Source organism: Alligator mississippiensis, chromosome 3 (genome assembly GCF_030867095.1).
Source record: "Alligator mississippiensis isolate rAllMis1 chromosome 3, rAllMis1, whole genome shotgun sequence".
In the NCBI taxonomy this organism is placed as follows: Eukaryota; Metazoa; Chordata; order Crocodylia; family Alligatoridae; genus Alligator; species Alligator mississippiensis.
The window spans coordinates 229,767,801-229,788,519 of NC_081826.1; the positions used below are offsets into that span (position 1 = coordinate 229,767,801).

Sequence of the window (20,719 nt, forward strand, 5' to 3'; positions counted from 1 at the left end):
GAGGCCATGGTCTTATTCACTGGAGTAATGTCAGTCCCAGCGCACATGCTCTGGGGTTCCAGGCACAGTACGAGACTCCGATGATTGCTAGCATGAGATGATCTGCGCCGGTATGTTCTGGCCGTCCTTCATGCCATACGTGGGCTTTTTGACTAATCAGTCCTGCAACAAGCGCTGGCAGTGGAATAGGCCAGTGAACGTTGACCACTATCATGTCGATGTCAGTGACATGTCCTCTACTCCATGAAGCTTGTCTAACTAGGAAGCTTGCTTCTTCCTGGTTCAGCAGGTCGGATCCAAGTTCTACCACCAAACGTCCTAACCATACAGCTAGAGTCTCTTCAGGCTGGATTCTTGATGCTCTACACAAATCCTGCAACTCAGCTCTGGTGCGAGCATAGTAGGCAGCAGCAATTCGATTAGTCATTGTTGTAGGGAAAGCTGCTCTTTCGGGAGTTGATGTTGTTATAGGCTGAACTGCTGCCGCGGGAGTCACTGCTGCTGTTGCTGCTTCAGGCAGGAGGGGCGGATGCACTCCTCCGCTTGACTCTCCTTCGTCGGCAGGAAGGCGTGGTCGGTAGAGGTGTCGCTGCGTCGCTAGGCGGGGTTGCCGGAGACGATGCTGCGTCGATGGGCGGAGTCGCTGACCGAACTCTCACAGGTTCCTCCGAAGCCCCACCCTTCTTTTCCGGTTCTTCCACGCGGTCTCCCTCTTGCTCGGCGCCATCTTGGGCTGGCGTTTCAGGATCCCTTCTCTCAGCCACTTCTTTGACGGCTTGAATAGCCATCTGCAGCTGGGTTTTTAAACTTAAATTCTTGTGCATTAAATTAGTAATCGTATGAAAAGTTGCACTTAACTCTCCCCCCTTGTCGTACCGCGGGGCCACCCTCTCATCTGCGGTGCGTTCCTCCGTCTCCAGATCTTCGCGGAGCTCGGATGGAAGCTCGCGACCCCTTAATCTAGACGCCATGAAGGGAGGGAACCAGCCGATTGGCACCGGTTCTTCACTCTCCCGAGCATATCGTAGGCATCGGGCACACTCCCGGGTGAAGGTCGGGTTCACTTCGCCCGCCGGGTTGACTCTGGCGAGGGACACAGTATTGAGGGGCCTGAACAGGACCCGCTCGTCTCTCATTATACACCCGAACGCCGCAGGAAGCAAATACACTTCCCTCTCTCTCGGGGCTCCGTCTTCGGAGACTCCCTCTTCTCCCTTCAGCGACAGGCATCCGCTGACAAATCTCTCACCCGTTCCGCCCGCCTGGTGGTAAGCGATATGCGCCTCTAGTTCTTCAAAGCTTTTCACTTGGCGTTGGTTATCACGCCAAGGGCAGTTCTTAACCAATTCTAGCTCTAACGTGTCTTTTCCTGATTCCATCCTCGTCGCCATGTGCGGGCCAGGCGGGAGGCGCGGCCCGTCTTTGCGCACGCGGACTGTGGCCAGCAGCCCGGGCACACAGGGTCGGAGAAGACCAGAGACGAGCTAGAATTAGTTATGGATGCATAGTGGTTGATTTAAAGATTGTTTACTTACACCAAAGATGGTCATGGTGTAGGCTGGACAGTTTTCCAGGCACAGCTCCGCTTAAATCCTCATTTGAGGATTACGACAATTTCGCTGTCTCCAACGGAGTTGTTGAAGCTCCGTGGGTTCGTTTCTTTCTCCAGCGGAGTTGTAAAAGCTCTGTGGGTTCATTTCTTTTGTTCCAGGAAGGGATACGTCTAGGAATCTATCGGAGACGGGGAGAGGCCAGAGGCTGTTCAGTTCTCTGTTGCCTTTTAAGAAATACGTTGGGTCTGTAAGGATCCGCAGCACTTAGAGATCTTCACACAAGGCGAAGGTTTTTCTCTCTCTAACTCCAATTTCTCTCTCATCCCCCCTTGCTGAAGGCATAGCTAAAACTCACAACTTTGGGTTGTGACACCCCCAAGCCATTTTAACCAGCACATGGAGTCAGGGTCTTCTGCAGTGTTTTGGCAGCTGGAGTGTTTCTAAATGGGGGTTGGAACTATGTGTAAGAAACACTGATTATGCTGGTGGGGAGGCAGGTTGGGTTGGAAAAGGTGCACACTCAAAGCTGAACTCCATTAAAGTAGCCCCCTGCTCCAAAATCCCTACTCTAGAACAATATATATTACTCCCTCTATGCACAAAATTTCTTTTTTCCTACTGTACGTCTTTCTTCCTGTCTCTCTACAGTATAGTAAGAGTGTATATTTTACTTTTTAGGTTGCTTCCTTGAGAAGTAAAATAGTTTGTAGAAATGAAATGCAAAATTACCAGCACAATCTATTCTACCTCCCCTTTGCCACACTATAATGATGAAAAGACTAACAATAATTTATTTGACAGTAAAAACAAAAATAAGACAAAAACCCAAATGAAAAAATTTGGTCTCACTGAGTAAGCAAGTCAGTTCAATTCAGTAATACTTTGTAGGCATAACAAATTGTGGCAAATTGTAAATAGGATACAGTCCTGACATGTCAGTCAGAGGTATGGGTACAACCTGCTCAGTTGCTGCAAATCTGCCCTCTGGTTCTCACACTTCTTTGTACCAGGACCCATTTGTAAACACCACTGGCTAGTCCCGACACAACAAATAGTTTAAGTAGAAAACAACCCACTGGCCCTACCAGTGCCCCTCACTCCTGACCCGCTGCCTCCCGCCCAGGCTCAAGCCTCCCAGTGTGTGGGGTGGGGGGGAGGTACATAGGGCATGGGGGCCCCAAGCAGGCTGGAACTCTGCCAACCTGCAAGGGGAAGCCCAGTTTCCCACATTTTTCTCCCTTAAAGGAGAATCCAGTTTTAAAAGTTTGTTCGTGACCTTTCAGATATTCTTGTGACCCACTTTTGGGTCACGATCCACAGACTACTCTAAGGAGCACCTCTCTGCAAGCCTCTCCCTACAGTGCAGTCATGGGCAACTGGTGCCACCTTAGTCCAGAGGGGCATGTGCCCCTCCTCCCCAAACAACCAGGGGGCATCCCCCCACAGCTAATCTCTCTGTTGGGGGGGAGGGGTTCTCCCATGGCCAATCCCGCCGACTGGTTGGGGGTGGGGGGGGATCTCCCTTGGCCAGTCTCACTGACTGGGGGGAATCCCCCCTCCTGGATTGCTATGCTCCACTCCCCAGCTGGCATAGCCAGTCAGGTGCTGCACTGGGGCTCTCAGGGGGGTGCACCCCCTACGCATTGCCACTGAGTGTAGTGCCTCTGCATGTCTGGCTAGGATGCATGTCAGCATTTACATGGCTACCCTGCATGCATGGGTAGATGACAACTTTTGAGGCTGCTGTGGCATATGTTGATATAGATTGGTGCTTCTCAACTTTATTATCATGACTCAAGCACTTGTCACTAGACTCTAGGCACCCTCTGGAAAATGCCACCTCTTGGTTTTTTTGTTACTACAAAAAATACTAGGGCAATCCCTCTGTTGTAGAAGACTCCAAAAGCCCACAGCAGGGCAGGACCGTATTAACACATGGACTTCCTATTGAGATCTCTTGCATTTCTCTTGTGAAACACCTAACAGCGTTGAAATGCAAAACTCTAAAACTCTTTGTTCAGAGATGCCTCTTATTAGACCAACTAAGAAATCGCCCAAAAGTTATCTTTCTTTGCAAGCTTTCGGGCACGCATGCCTTTCTTCAGGCGGAGGGAATATAAAAGATGATAAAAGTCCCTTTAGGTAGAAAAGAAGCTTCGTTTCACAGGGAGGAAGCTGAGGGTGGATGCATGCTCCAAACAGTGTTGGCACCTGGTGGCGACCCTGAAAGGGTCTCAAGGTGCCCCAGGATGCAGCAGCACCCTGGGTGAGAGTCCCTGCTGCAACCCCCAGCCTTTGAAAATCTTAGGGGTGGGTAGAAGACAAACAAAATAAATCCCAAGTTTTTTTTAAAGCAGGACTCGTTTCCTCTCCCGGCTCCCCCTTTGCCTCCCTCCACTCACGTGACATTTGGGGTAGGGGAGGGGGAGTTCCCACTGCGACCAAGAGGGCTGGTGACGGCCTTAAAAACGTAAAGGAAGGCTCAAATGCTCTGGAAACCCTGCATTCCTCGCAGGTGATGCCTGGCAGGGCACCCCACCTATCGCAACGTTTGGCAACCCTGGACTCGCCGCGTACGTGGGGGCGGGGAGGAGGGGAGTGCATGTGCCCCCCGCCCCCTTTTGAAAGGAGGACAAACACAGCTCCTCCCCCTCGGGAGAACCCTTGCGCAAGCGGTGTGACGTCAGCGCGGGGCGCGGCTGTCGGCGCCACTCCGCGGGGAGCAAGGCGCACTGTGGGGAGAAGGGAATGCAGAAGGGCTTTGAGTGTACGCACGCGCGCGCCTGGGAGGGCGCACGCATGCGCGCCGTCCGGGAGGGGGCGTGGCTCCGCGGAGCTGGTGCGTGTCTGCGCGCACCGCTGTCACGGGGCCCTGCGGCGGGCGGGGAGCCCACCCCCCCCCAACTCCTCTCGTCAGTCCCCGCCCCTCGGCCACTGGGATTGGCTGGCGCCTCTGCAACGCGCTTCGGGATTGGCTGTGCCGCGCTCTGCGCAGGCCTTGGGGTGGCGGCGGCGCTGCCGGCGTCCGGCCGAGGGAGGCGGGTGCACCGAGATCGGGAGGGGTGAGTGTGGCCCGGTGGCGGGAGGGGGCGGGCTCGGGGCTGCGAGCCACCGCATCCCCCTTCCCTTCCGTCTCCGGGTGGGGGCAGGGGCAGGGGCGCGGGCGGGTCTCGGCGGCGCGGCCTGCGCAGGCCCCGGTGGGGGGAGGGAAGCTCGGGGCGGGGCCTACGGGGGGCGGGGCCTCGAGGGGCCCGGGTGGGGGCAGGGGTCCTAGCCTCCCCTTCCCACCCCGCACCCTGTGAAGTGAGCTTATGCGTGCATATATGCACACGTATGTACTTTAGGTAGTCTGTCAGGTGCGAGTCTGCCCCACCTTTGCTCAACCTCACGCCCATGTCCCTGCCTGTCTCTTGCGCTAGTTGGGGTGGGGCCTTCCTGCCTCGGACGGCCTTGGACTGCTGCCCGCCTAGTTGGTGGCTCGCGCACATTTGTCTGCGGGTTCCCTAGGGCCTGGTTCTTCAGGCCAGAACTGTCGAGCCCAAGCATCTTCAGATAACTTGAGATAAAGGGGTTCCTGTTGTTTGCCATCCTTAGAAGGGAGGTGGTTTCCCTTCATTGGTCTACTGGAACCATTGAGGCAGATGTAGCAAAGAGGGGAATAAATATGAATTTGCACCCGCTGGGCAAGCATCAGCATGGTCTGCATGAGCGTAGGATGGAACTGCCTGCTCGGGGGCCCCGGGGAGTCGGTGACAAAGTTTCCATTCCCTTTCAGTGGTGCAGGACCAAGCCCCTGGGAGCTCTTTTCCACTGGGACTCAAAAGTTGTGGTGAATTGATTAAAGGGGGCAGAGTAAAAGCAAGCAAGTTAGACCAGTGTGGGGAGACTCTGATTTACATGCTGAGTAGCTTCTTAAGGGTACCTTCCAGCTGAATGAGAGCTTCTATTTGGTGGTTTAACAACCTACTATATGTGCCTTTATTTGATTAACTTTTAACTGAGAGACTCCAGGTAGAAATGGCCCCAGTGACATAACTTCAGACTCAGCTTCAAATGCTTACAGGATGATAGACCAGCTATTAAACATTTGGGGGTTTTGTCTTCCTCTGTCGGGGGTGTGGCCCTCTACCCGGGTCCTCTTGAGTGCATGTTGACAACATTTTATAGAAGCAGGATGTTGGCTGCTGTGGTTCCCCTGCCTTACCTGTGGCAGGTTAGGGTGTTAGGTCTATGTTGTGCCAGGGTTGAGGGTAGTCTTATGTAGAGGTAAATTATGGTTTGTATGGAATAGTTTGGATAGGGATGATCCTGCCTCAGTGAAGGGGTGACCTCAGGGGTCTCTTACAGTCCTACTTCTCTATGACTTGTGTTTGAAAACATGAGTTTTAGTTTCTTTATGTAAGTATACATGTACCATGCAATCTGTAAAGTCCTAAAACCAATTTGAAGAATTCAGAATTGTAAATTGGTTGGGGCCGTTAGTAAGAGAGGACATCATTTTTCGAAAAGACATGAAATTCAGTGACTTGCCTGTATTTAAGATGGTTTTGTGTATCCTTTGAGTGCAGACACAAGTTTTTTGGGGGGAAGATCTTGAATTCTGTTAATAACAGGTATGCACTTATCCCCAGAATCCAAAACCCCACTGGGTTTGAAATAGTGTTGTGTGCATCTTTTTTATATGGATTTAAAAAAAAAAACATTTCTTGCTTTCTAGAAAAAAGAAATGGTGTCATCCAACACTAGAGATAATTGTTGGACTTTATTTTTATGCTCTAATGATTTAAAAAATCCTCTGTATTTTCTTTGCTTTGTCAATTTGGTTTCACTTTAGATCAGGGGTGTCCAACGTTTTTGAATGTGGGGCCAGATTACGAACTTTTTATCACGCAGTGGGCCGGTGAACCATGTTCACAGATGTCACAGGAAGTGGTATTATAGCAGGAAGTGATGTCACGTGACCTTTGACATCAGTGAAGTTGCAGGGGTTGACATGGTGCTGGTTGACGTGGCATGCATGCCTGGGTTGACATGGTGCTACAGGAGCTGCTTGGCTACAACTAGGTTGACCTGGTGCTAGAGAAACTGCGGAGCCAGGCCAGGTTTAACCTGGGGCCTGCCCAGCCTGCCGGTGCCATGCCCGGGTTGACATGGTGCTGCAGGATGTGCCTGGGCAGAACCGGGTCAGCACCGGCCATGAAAGGCAGCATGCAGTTGAAGCCGGCTTCCCATGTGCTGCTGGAGAGGGGAGGAGGCCGGCCAGGTCTGCACCTGCCAGCAGAAGTGGCGGCAGAGCCGTGTGCTGCTCGGGACTGACCGGTGCAGGCTTGTCCCGTCCTGAGCGGCACACAGCTCTGTCGCCACTTCTGCTGGCCGGTGCAGATCCGGCCGGGCTCCTCCTGTCCCCAGCAGCACATGAGAAGCAGCCCCCTTGGGGCCTCACGTGTGGGTAGCTGGGCCCGGAGAGCTGCAGCACCCGGGAGGGAGACTGGCCTGGGGAGCAGGCACCGCCTTGCTGTGGGGCAGGGCAGGGCAGGGCAGGGCAGGGCAGGGCATCGGGGCTGGCTTGAAGCAGGTGGATGAGGAGGCAGGCACGGGCCAGCAGTGCCAGCAGCCGCTGCTTGGCCTCCCACGCGGGGCCGCTCCCCCGGGCCCTGCGGGGATAAGCAGTTCCCCTCCCCTTGATGCTGGCTGGGGCCCGTGGGCTGGCCTTGCCTGCCTTGCCGTGGTGGTGGCTTCACACTCCAGGCCGCCGGCTCCGCAACCGTGGCTCTGCGGTCCAGGCCGCCGCGGGCCAAATAAAATGGTTTGGCAGGTCGCGTGTTGGACAAGCCTGCTTTAGATCAAGTGATAGGATGGCATGAGAAATACCATTTAAAAATGAGTTCTGGACTAGTTACTGCATGCATCTCATGCTAGATGCAAAGCTTTTTGTTTACTTGATTGGACATGTATGCGTTTGAATTGCAGACTAAAAAGGGAATATCACCGTCACTGTTTTCCTTTTTTTTTTTTCTTTTTAAGGAGAAATGTGAAGCTTCTGCAAAAACTATTAACATTTATTTTAAATGTACAAGAATCAAAGAAGTCCCCCATAGTAATCATAGCACAACCTTGCTGGAGAGGCTTTAATGAAAGGCCGCATACAGTAATTTGTTTCACCATACATTATTTCTGAAGGGAGCCTAGTATAATTTTTAAAGCTTTGACTTAATCTCGGTTTAATATAAATGTGGTGTTCTTTTATATGTAACTTTGTTTCTTACTAATGCAATGCACAACAATGCAGTGGAAACCAGTCATTTTAACTTAATTTTAACAAATTAAATCAATATTAAACAAGGTGTATGTTACTTGTTCTGTCTTGTTAGTTCAGATGTTGAGGTTAGCATGACAATGTCGTTCCAGAAGGACAATATTCAGTATGTTAACAGAAAAATATTGCCCTGGGTTAATTTAGCAATTATTGTGCTGGGAAACACTATTTAGGCCACCATTCTAGTCGCTTATTATAAAGTGCACTATTTTACATATAATTAGCAGTACTTATTAGCTTGTTGGTGTGTTTTTATTAGTTTATTTTGAATTTTTGCCTCTCTGGCTTGTGCAGCCTTGAATGAAATGAATACCGTTATCTTGTACTGTGGTAATGGCTAGAAGGTCATGGCCCCATTGTATTAAGCATTGTAAAAATGTATAACAAAGACTGTCTCTGTCCTCTTCTATTTACAATCTTAGGTAATTGAAGATGTGAACATGTCATTTGCACTTTAGTACAGATTTATTGCACTACTTCTGAATAATGTTATGTAGGAAAAAGTAGGAACATTGGGATTGTGTATACTCCAATTTACTTATCAGAATGTTAAATCATCTCTCTGCCTTCCACTGAACAGATTAAGGGCTGGAAAAATTACTAATGTAGTTAACACGCCAGAGCGGGCATAAGCTTCAGCAGCTTCATTAATTACTTTCTGCATTCCAACATACAGTCAAGCAGACCTGGGAGTTTTGTTTACGATCTGCTTTGGCTTAGTACATGGGTGGGCAATTTATTTGGGCCCAAGGGCTGTGGATAATCTGTTTTGGTGAGCTGTCACAGGCTGGGTCAGCACCCCCTCTTTCTGCCTCCCCCATCCTCCCACAACAACTTGCTAAAACTTCCTATGTGGGTTGGGGCCCTGGGCAGTGGTGTTCAGGAGTGGGAGAGGTGGACAGGGCAATGCAGGGAGCAGATTGCAGCTCTGCCCTGCCCTGGCCTCACGCAATCACCACCCCACAATCCTGACCCAGCCCTGGACACAGCTCTCCACCCATCCATGCACCCTTCCTGTGCAGCTCCCCAGACCTGTGTTCAGAGCTGGGGCCAGGAACTTGGGGCAGTGACAGCATAGGGCAGGGCTGGAAGCCACTGCTGGGCCTCACTGGTGGGCCGCAACACCCATGAGAGGGGGAGAGGAGTGCTGTGAGTCCCATGGAGGAGGCTGAAGGGAGGCAGGGGCAGGGGATGGCCACTTGTCATTACTGAGCCTGCCAAGTGGGGGGAACTTAGCCTCCCTCCCACCTCCCCTCATCTGTTTTCTCCCCTGGCCTGGGGCGGACAGCTCACAGGCAGGGGAGGGATGGGGGTGGTTCTGGTGGTGACTCCACTACTTAGAAGCAGTGGCCATGACCTGGCCAAAGGGGACAGATGGTGCTGTGGCACCCCCATCCCATGCCAGCCTATGATTACTCGGGGATGCCTGTGTGGCGGCAGCAGCAGCAGCCCCCAGCCCTGCCACCTTGGCATGGGGCATAGTGGAGCAGAGTGGCACTGGGGTGAGCTGTGGGAAGACATGGGATGGGGGCACCCTAGCGCCGCACAGCGGGGCTGAACAAAATCGCTCCGAACCTAGCTTAGTAGATGAATAAATGTCCGATAACTTTAAAGTTTTAAGACATTTTGGAAATAGCGTTGTAGTGTTATTGAAGCAAATAAACTCAAACATAGGAGGGGAACAGAACACTATTACTTTTGCTTTCCCTTCTGGGTTCATGCCATGTTGTCTCCAATTTTTTTTCAAAAGGTGGATCAGCATAGCTTTAAAGTGGAGCTTACTGGTTATATTTTTGTTGTTGTTGTTTTTGTTGGTTTTTTTGTTTTTTTTGGTGGGGTGTTCCTATAACTTTAAGTTTATTGTAGCATATTATGTGCTATATGTTTGTAATAGAGTTCTGTTGAGTTGATTCAGAGGCATTAGAGATTCAGAGAGATTAGAGCTGTCAGGCTGACACTGGTGAAATGGATTAGCTCTTACCATAAGCTTTTCCTTGGTGGATAGAACGCCAGATAGTCTGGGAAGCAGTTTGTGTAAAGCTTATTTAGTCAGTTCTTTTCCATGAACAGCAGTACACTTGATCTGAGCCTTACTGGCTGTAGGAAAATGTTTGGAGTTCTCTCTCCTGGCATGGTGTTCAAACTATGCTAATATGGTGAAGTAAAAGAGAACCTGTAGTAAACTGAATACAGGTACTAGAATGGAAGAAACGGTTGCTTGCAAATAAGTCACAGCTTATGCATATTGGGGGCATATTAGGCAAATATGAGAAGCAAACTGAAATGTTTGCCTAAAGTACCTGAACTGTTTTTACACTAATGTGAGAAGTTTGGGGAACAAACAGGAAGAATTGGAGGTCCCAGTACAATCACAGATTTAAGATGCATTTGGGATTATGGAGACGTGGTGGGATATTTCACAGGACTGAAGTACAGTCATGGATAGCTTGTTCAGGAAAGATAGGCAGGGGAAAAAAGTAGGTGTTGCCTTTAAGTACAAGGCGATGCACACATGTTCTGTGGTGCAGCACAAAGGGGAAGGCAGCCTGTTGAAAGCCTCTGGGTAAAGGTTGGGGAATGTCAGAGGTTGTGTCTGCTTTTGGTCACCAAACCAGGAGAAGGAGGTGGATGAGGCCTTCTTTTCAGCAGCTGAAGGAAGCTTCCAAATCACAAGACCTGATTCTCATGGGGGACCTTGTATCTCTTGGGAGGGAAATACAGGAGTGCACAAGCAGTCCATAACATTCTTGGAGTCTGTTGGGGACAACTTTTTTGATAGGCTCACCAACTAAGAGTGAAGCTCTTCTTGACTTGCTGCTCAGAACCAAGGAGGAGTTGGTTGAGAATGTGAAGGTGGGGTGACAGTGTCATCCAGCAACTTGGGTGACAGTGACCATGAAATGATAGAGTTCAAGATCTTAAGGGGAAGAAAGAAGCAGCAAAATGAGGGCAGTGGACCTCAGAAAAGCAGACTTTAACAAATTTAGGGAACTGGTAGGCAGTCACCTGGGAGGCAAGTGTGGGGGGGGGAAAGGAGGCCAGGGAAGCTGGTTGTACTTAAAGGAGGCCCTTTTAAGGGCACAGGAGAAAGCTGTCCTGATGTGACAGAAAAAATGGGAAATGCAGTAGAAGGCTAGCCAGAAATCTCTTCAAAGAAATGAAACTCAAAAAAGAATCCTATAAAAAAAGTATAAACTGGGTCATAGCACTAGTGAAGAGTATAAGAGCACTGAATGGCCACACAGGGAGAAAATTAGAAAGGCCAAGTCATAATTTAAAGTGCAACTGACAAGGGATATAAAAGGCCATAAAAAGGGATTCTACAAGTATGTTAAAGTAAAAGGAAGACCACAGAAACCATAGATCCCTTTCAGAATGCAGAAGGCAGTTTATTTATGGATAATGCAGAGATGGTTGAATTATTTAATGCTTTTTTAATTTTAGCCTTCACAAATAGGGGCAGCTACCGGATGATCGATGCCATTGGTAGCAAAGATAGGGAAGGAGACAAACAGCCTAGAGTAGTAGAAGAACAGGTTAGGGATTACTTAGAGAAACTAGATGGTTTCAAGTTAACAGGGCCAGATGGGATGTTCTCTGGGGTATTGAAGGGGTTATCTGAGGTAATCTTAGAGCCATTGGCTATCCTCTTTAAGAATTTATGAAGGTTGAGTGAGGTCCTGGATGATTGAAAAAGGGCAATTATAATGTCCATCTTTAAGAAGAGGAAGAAGGTGGATCTGGGGAATTGCAGACCAGTCATCCTGAATTTGAGAAAGATAATGGAGCAGGTTTTCACGGAATCTCCTAGAGGAAAACAAAGTGATTAGGAACAGCCAGCTTGGATTCATGAAGAGCATGTCATGCCTGACCAACCTGATTTTCTTCTTTGGTAATGTAACAGGCTGTGTATATGAGGGGAAGAGCAGTGGATGTAACATACCTTGACTTAAGCATGGTTTCTGACATTGTTTCATGACCAGGGAGTCTGGTTATCTCTGAAAATATCCCAAATTCTCTAATAATCCCCAACCCCCTGTGTTTTTCTGTGGTTGAAGTGAAATGTCACTGTGTGTGTCAGTTAAATACAGTGTTTTATTGATACATTTACAATTTTCAAGCAATTTCCAGCCTTCAACAAGCTGCTTGCAAAACTCTGCCAGCCTGCAGAAAGCTGTTTGCAAAAAGGAAAACCTTTATTTTTCTCCTTTAAAGGGGAAAATCCGCATTTTTTCATGGGAAATGGAAAACCCAGATCCCTGCTCATGACATTTTACATTAAAAAGCTAAATAAATACAGACAAGATGAAAGTACTATAAGATGGATATACAACTGGATGAATGGATGGATCATCATATTCAAAAAGTAGTCATAATGATTCAATAATCTACTTGGGGAGGAAGTATCAAGTGAGGTTCCACAGGGGTCTGTCCTTGGTCTTGTGTATTTAATATCTTCGTAATGATCTGGACATTGGGATTGAGCACATACTTGGCAAATTTGTGGACAGTGCCAACTTACAGATGGTCCGGAGGTAGGGCTAGGATCCAGAATGATCTGGATAGATTAGAGAAATTAGGTGAATGGAATTTCTATCCTTGGAAGTTCCCAAGAGCAGATTGGACATGAAGTTCTCAAGAGCAGGATGGTTTAGTCAGAGATGGTTCTGCCTTGAGAAGAGGGCTGGACTAGATGACCTTGTGAGGCCCTTTCCAGCCCTGCTTTCCTATGATCCAGTGATTCCTGTCACCCTATGAATTGTCTTCAAAGGTCTGGTAGAGGAGAGTGCATAAGGACAGAAGAAATGCCGCCATGTGTCAGACCTCAGATCCATCTATATTTTTGATAGAGACTGGATGCTAACGGGGAAGTATTTATGCAGGGCCTGTCAAAGACTGATCTGTCTCTCACCTCTTTCTTTAATGCTTTCAGTACTTAGAGGCCTAAGAAGTCCTAGGTTAGGGTCTCAGCCTTTCTGTCGTGGTTACTACCTACTGAGAGACCTATCCTGCCTGGATCTGTGTGTTCCTCTTTTAAATATGGTTAAATTGTCAGCCTCTCTAACAGGGGTGGGCAATTATCTTGGCTGGTTGGGCCACTTAATGAATTTTGGTGAGCTGTTGAGGGATGCACACACAATTTTTCAGAAGATATCATTTTAACAAATTAAACAGAAACCAAATTGTACTAAAAATCAAACAACTACTATTACTTTAATTTTATTTCAAAAACAATTTTTGTCTTGATTTTATGTTTTTGAGTAGCTTATATAGAAGCGATTGCGTAATGGCTGAAAATTATTATTGTATATTGTGTGAAAGGTGGGGGTGTATATGGGGTCGGGACATGTGATGGGGGGTGGGGGCATATCCCCACACCCACCCCCAACCCTAGCAAGTACCTCCATATATTCTTAAGGAAGGTTCAAATTGTGTTTATTTAGTTTAATTTGTAAAAATACAGGCAACCCTTGCCATTTTGAGGCGATACATTCTTGTGATCCCTGCAAATGGCGAAATCCGTGAATAAGGCACTGTGTGCAGTGCCCCGGGGAGTGGGGGGACATGGCTCTGGTGGCGACAATGGGCATGGCTTCTCTACTAAACCCACACTGAGTAGTCTTCATCGATGTGAATGACAACCCTGTGACAAAAAGGGGGGTGTCTTGTTCATTGAGAACTGCTGGGTTACATACAAACCTGAAATATTAAGATGAATGTTGAATGCAATGGGAGAAACATCTATAAATTCTTCTGTTCCTGATACTGTCATCTTGATTCAGTGTTGGCATCAAATGTGAGATATTTAAGATGTATCAATACTAAATATCCAGCTTATCTGGGGTCTTGTGTGACTGACATAGGCAAATGTAGAGCAGAAAGCAGCAAGTTTTTCTTCAAGAAAAGCTTTGTGCAACAGCCTTCACCGTCTCCATGACTGCTAAAATAGAAAACTGTCTAAGAAAAAACAATAGAAAGCACAAGAATTTTGTTTTATGAATAATTATGTAATTGACTGTTGTACTACAACCAAAAGCTGAACTGTCCTGTTTCTTTTAATGTCTGTGGTTATGATTTCTTTTGAGCTCTGACTTTTTAAGGAGAATGAATACATATTCTCAAGGATTAAGTGATTTTTTTTTTATGCCCAGTGGATGCTGAGTTTTGGAAACATCCCCTTTGTGTTCCAGACTTCAATAGGAAAAATCCAATTCTTCTTTTCTTCATGAGGATTCTTCTGTATAGCCTCCTATTCCATACCAGATGCCTATGAAATGGCAAATGAAACGGTTATGCAGCGTACATCTGAAAGGTTATTTCAAATCTAGGTTTGCTTTTTTTGTAGGTGTGTGTCATCTTTGAAGTTCTAGCAGAACTATTTGGAGCACAGTGGTTATATATGTATATGATTCTTTTCAGGTACTCTGTGACTTTGCATACAACTTAAAAGGCTTCGCAGCTTTTTAAACAAACAAAAAAAAATAAAACAATTATTGTATGCTGGTAGTTCATTCTGAAAAGATGAAGAGCTACACCAGTCAGAACTTGAAGTATCCTGAGCAGGTTACACATTGAATAATTTGCCTTAATGGGAGGGAAAAATACTTCAGGGTTGGCAATTAAAATGTTAAGAGATTGTAAAACAGAAATTATTTTTCATTCATTTACAAATGGACTGTTATCCCATTAAATGAAACAATTAGCAAAAGTCAGAAAAGGCAGGCAGATTCCACCTCAGGAAGGGTAATAGTGTAGATAAAACAGGCTGTAAAGCTTTATGAGTTACAAATAGGAAAAAATAATAGTGAAAATTTTGCAAGGTAATTTCTTCTTTGCCTAAAATAGTCTATTGTCTCATTTTGCAAATGAACTGCCCTGATTAGTTTTGCTTAGGGGCTGTGGGTACACACTCTGCTGTTGTCACTATAAACCAGTGAAATTTGAAACATCAGAAACTGACAGGTTCTCAGTGCTGTAACTAAGATGCAGTTCTACTGAAGAGACTTCAGCAACTAGCTTCTGTAGTAAGTTGTTTTGGAATAGCATATTGAATGCACAGAGACAAGTGACAGTATAACAAAGCTACCTGCATATACAATTTGGTAGTGGTAGCAAAATTCGTCATAGACTACAACACAGCTCTGGTGTTTCTGTCCTTTTTGAGTAAAATTTGTGTTTGGGCTAAGGGGTTCATGGATCTTTGAATGGTGTAAAAGGACACGTATGCTGCAAATGTTCTTGTGATGGAAAGCTTTTGTAGAATTTGTCAGAGCATGCAAGAATACATTAACTACTTCCCATGAAGGACATTAAAAGATACAAACTTCTTGAAGATGCATTTTAGTTCTTATGGTCGTAGAAAGACCTTTGGTTATCAGTGTCAACGAGGTAACAGCATAGGGTGTAGAAGGAAAGATTTGAAGAAGTACAGGTGAATTCAAGATATACTATAAGATTTGATGTCCCATGTTAAGAATATTTTTGATATGCAGAAGGATATCATTTTTAGACTCAGAATAAGACTTATAGAACAGTAGTAAGTTGCAAAACAAATATTGGTGAACTCCTGGAAAAGCACACACTTTACATGCTAGCCCTGTTAAGACACACCATCAGGAAAAGAGTTCAAAACTCATGTATCAAGAGAAAGGTAACAATTTTTCAGCAGTTATTTTTCTTTTAGCTCAAAAAGACATTAGAAATAAAATCTGTGATCAATTGGAAGAACTTAAAACAAATATAAATGTACCACTTATAGTAAATTAAATATTAGGTTTTATGTTGACTTTTTCCTTTTTATTTGTATTTCAGCAGTGCCCATTGGCCTGTTACAACATGCTAAGTACCATGGAAAAGAGCAAACTTTATTGTATATGTGATTCTGTTTTTCATATATAAAAGGTGGGAGAGCAGGTAGATAGAACTGATAGGATTCAAGGGAGCAGTGAGGGTATGAACATCGGAACTGTGAAAGGGTCAGCAAAGTTTTTGGGCAGGGTGCTAAAAACACCAGCAACCTTGACTTGTAAGATGTTGGTATGCCAGGGGAGGAAGGCAGAGGAGCCATGAGGGGCTTGATCCTTGTTGTGGCAGCACAGCCCCGGCCTCTTCCCTGCCATCTGCCTCGAGGTATGTGTGCCTGGCAAAATGCCTTTGCATGCCACACTAGCATTCATGCTGGGGGTTGCCTACTGCTGCTGTATATTATTCATTGTTTTGGGGTTTTTTGGTAATTGTCCATGTACATGCTCTTGCTTTGAGTGGAAGCTCAATTTTGGTAGCTTAGCCATCAGGAGACGAGTGGTAGCTTGTTACCTTTTAGTTTTTGCTTGCCATGGGTTGTGGGTTTCATAGTTAGTAGGGTTGGAAGGGACCTGAGCAGATCATCAAGTCCGACCCCCTGCCATGGCAGGAAAAGTATTGGGGTCAAACGACCCCAGCAAGGTTTTCGTCTAACCTCCTCTTAAAGGCCCCCAGGGTAGGAGCCAGCACCACTTCACTTGGAAGTTGTTTCCAGAGCCTAGCCGCCCTGACAGTGAAGTAGCGCCTCCTGATGTCTAGTCTGAACCTACCCTCTGCCAGCTCGTGACCATTATTTCTAGTCACTCCTGGTAGTGCTCGGGGGAACAGAGACTCCCCCAATGTCTGCTGGTCCCCTCTGACTAGTTTGTAACAGGTCACTAGATCCCCCCTCAGCCTTCTCTTGTGGAGGCTGAACAGGTTCAGGTCCCTTAGCCTCTCCTCGTAGGGCCTTCCCTGCTGACTCCTGATCATGCGGGTGGCCCTCCTCTGGACCCTCTCCATGTTGTCCACATCCCTCCTGAAGTGTGGCGCCCAGAACTGGACACAGTACTCCAGCTGCGGCCTGACGAGTGCTCCATAGAGGGGGATGATCAACTCCTTGGACCTGCTTGAGATGCATCTGTGGACGCATGACAAGGTGTGGTTGGCCTTCCTGACGGCGTCCCCACAATGCCGGCCCATGTTCATTTTGGCATCAATGATGATTCCAAGATCCTTTTCTGCCTCTGCACTGACAAGAAGGGAGTTCCCCAGCCTGTAGGTATGCTGCTGGTTCTTCCTCCCCAGGTGCAGCACCTTGCACTTGTCAGTGTTGAACCCCATCCTGTTCTCATCTGCCCACCCCTGTAACCTGTCTAGGTCCGATTGCAGCCTCTTCCTCCCTTCTAGCGTGCCTACATCCCCCCACATCTTGGTGTCATTTGCGAATTTGAACAGGGTGCTTTTTACCCCCTTGTCCAAGTCACTGATGAAGATGTTGAACAGCGTGGGTCTGAGGACCGAGCCCTGGGAAACCCCACTGCCCACATCCCTCCAGGTCGAAAATGACCCATCCACAACCACTCTCTGGGTGCGGCCCTCCAGCCAGTTAGCGACCCATTTGACTGTGTAGGTGTTGACACCACAGTCCCCTAGTTTTTTTTAATGAGAATGGGGTAAGAGACAGTGTCGAAGGCCTTCCTCAAGTCCAGAAAGACTATGTCCACCGCCAACCCTGCATCTAAGGATTTTGTGACCTGGTCATAGAAGGCAACCAGGTTGGTCTGACAGGACCTGCCTCGAATGAACCCAGGTTAGTTGCCCCTAAGCATAACCTCTTCTGCTGGCCCCTCGTGGACATGCGCCAGGATAATTCTCTCAAAAAGCTTCCCCAGGATCGAAGTAAGACTGACTGGTCTATAGTTTCCTGGGTCCTCCTTCCTCCCTTTTTTGAAAATGGGAACCACATTGGCCCTTTGCCAGTCCTCTGGCACCACACCAGAGCTCCACGAGTGCTCGTAAAGCCGTGCCAGGGGTCCCGCAATGACCTCTGCTAATTCCCTCAGCATTCTGGGGTGGAGACCATCAGGACCAGCTGATTTAAATATATCCAGTCCCTCCAGAAGTTCCCTGACTAGATCCTTACTGACCCTAGGCCTGGGTGCGCCTCCCCCGGGGCCTGAGGGGGTCCCGGCGAATGGGCTGATCTGGTCCTTGCTCAGGAAAATGGAGGCAAAGAAATCGTTAAATAGGTTAGCCTAGGTTAAACAGGTTAGGGTTGCAACATGTATACCCATAGTTACCACAACGTTGTACTCTACCACAAAATAGCTGGTGCCTGGTAAAACATCACCCTTCCTACTGTGATAAAAGGTACCATATGTTCACATCCTGAGATTGAATAGGTCAGTATGGTACACAGTGGTCTTGTATTGAGCCTAGCAGATAACTTGTTCTACTCCTGTACTTTTTAGTTATGGTCAACTATGTCCCTTAGATTTTTATGAAATGCCAGGGCTAGGTATGGATACATTGAAATTCCTCTAAGCACTGTAATTTGTACTAAGCTTATATTACTCTCTTCATTGAAGTAATAGGGATTTCGTTTCTTACAACATACTGAAAGAAGCAGTTGTACAGGAGGCAACAGCAATAGCAAAGCAGATGATTAAAAAAAAAATACAAAAATCAAGTTCAGTAGATTTGTAATCAGCATAACCTCAAATAACTACTGTAATGAGTTATAGTAGTATCTATCACTCATCCATTTGAAGATGTATAACAATGGCAGTTACTGTTCAAAGTAAAGGAGTACCTTTTAGATATTAGCTTCTTGAAAATCTTAACTACAAGCAGTAACTAGACTTTTTCAGGAAAATATGGGAGAATCACCTTATTTTGAGGTAAATGTAGTCACCTTGCAACAACTGAAATGTCACAGGAAAATTCTTCAAAAATACATCTTAGAATTGTCAGTGTGTAAGTGTGCACCGTTTCTAAACTGTCCCAAACAGATGCCTAACTTCTTGAAAACCTTCAACAAGGATTCCCCAACTTCTCTAGGCAGCTTGTTCCACTGTCCTATGATTATTAGTCAGAAAGTTTCCTCTGAGATTAAATCTAAACTTATTACAGTTTTCATCTACTGCTTTGAGTCTTGCCTTCTGTGGCAAGGGAGCAGCTCAAAGTTGTTCCTCCTTCTCTTTATGGCAGTTTTCAAATATTAGAATAACAATATCTTGTCATCGTGTCTAGCCCCTTCCTTCCCATCTGCATTACACTTAAAGCTCTCTCTTTTTCCTCATACACCTTGCTTTCTAGTACCTGTATCATCTTTGTTTCTTACTTCTGGGTTCCCTCCAGTTTCTCAACACACTTCTGAAAATGTGGTCCCAGAACTGGATGTGCTATCCTAGCTGAGGTCTAATAGGTGGTACTATAATCTCCTGTGATTTCTGTTAATGAATCCTAATATTGCATTTGGGGGGGGGGGGGGTTGTTTATTTTGGGAGACGGTTGGGGTGGGGGGTGCAGGTTACAACCTCATATTACCGACTCAGAGTTTGAGAGCCTCAAATTTGTCTTGGCAGTGATAACTGGCAATGCAGTAACCACGGTTCTATATGTGTACACTTGATTTTTTTTTTTTCTCCCTAGATTTTTTTTCCATTTTGGAGCCTATTGCCCAGTTCTCTAATTTATCAAGGTACTCCAAAGTGTTTGTATACCCACCTAGTCTTGTCATTTGAAAACTTAATGTTCTTTCTCTGAATATAAGTCATTAAAAATGTTCCAGATAAGAATAGACTGTTTTGGAACTTTGCTTTTAGCATCTTGTTGTTATGACATAAATCCATTAAAAATTACTCTGGGTTTGCAATTACACAACCAATTATTTTTCCACCTAATGGTAATTCTGTTTAGCCTACATTTCTCTAATTTACTTATGGCAGGACTGTCAAATGCATCAAGGCCTGCAAGTTAGGTTGGTGGCTCAGGGCCAGTCTGCAGTTTGGATCATGCTTGCAGACCAGCAATGTGCACCATGTGCCCTAGACAAATTCTATGCACTGCATGAGGCTTGTGGGTTCAGTGTGAGACCCATAGGTAATACTGCAGGCTAAGTGAGAGGGTTCTGCAGGCTGAATCTGGGCTTTAGCCCACATTTTTGACACCTCTGACTCAATGGGTACATCATGGGACTGCATAAAAAATGTTACTAAAGTCCAAGTGTATTACGTGCACCATATTTCCCTTATCCACCTTCTTATGCAATAAGTAGTTTCTGGAGGTGCACAGAAACAAATTGGACAAGATTTATAAATGCTTGTTCATCTGGACATGAAGCTTCCTGCCTTTCCACTGTTATGGTGCTGGAGGGAAAGTGTTCTAAACAGTTGTCAACTTGGAAGGGCAGATAGGACGCACAAAATCAAAGCTTCTGCTCCTTGGAAAACACTGCAAGACAGAACATTTCCTGGAAGAGAGCTGTGGAAATAGCTTTGACTCCTTTAAAAGGGGACTGCAGGGTCACAGATGTGTGAGCAACTTCAGCGGTTAGAAGAAATAGGTTGATAATGGTAAGTTCTATTCTTTTGAGCAGGAAGCAGTCAGTCCTATGTATTTGTACAACACCTTGCACACAATAGGACCCTGATTTGATGGAAGCCTCTGGATACTATAAAATTAAAAATCACTATTCACTTGGACAGATGCATAAGCAGACCATATATTGTGGGGCTGGGACTTTTAGTGAGAGCAACTCTCAAAAGCAAGCACGTATTCATTTCAGTACCAATAATGGGAAGGTACATCATAAATTCTCTCTCAGTTTTGTACCTCTGAGTCCTGGAAGAGAAGAGTGTTGGAGGTCAGAATATTTTTGATGGCCACAATGAAATTTGCAGTTCTACAAACTTTATCAGAAGGTAGTACCAAAGGGTGCTTATGCTTCAGGAGTGTGTGTGGGTGTGGGGGGGAGGCTTTAATTAGAATGGATTTGAGAGCCGTTCTAATTAAAGTTCCCAGAATGTCACATGTATTAACTTTAGTTCAAGCATCCCTGCTG

General features: G+C 46.5%; 1 protein-coding gene across 1 annotated transcript in view; it reads left to right on the forward strand.

The window, feature by feature from the left end:
- The first annotated feature begins 4,438 nt into the window (after window positions 1–4,438).
- The window catches only part of PJA2 (praja ring finger ubiquitin ligase 2), an 84,497-nt gene continuing 68,216 nt past the window's right edge, over window positions 4,439–20,719 (forward strand). Inside the window, exon 1 of the mRNA XM_006270888.4 lies at window positions 4,439–4,615. The gene's annotated coding sequence lies outside the window, so the exon portion shown is untranslated. The remainder of the gene's footprint in view (window positions 4,616–20,719) is intronic.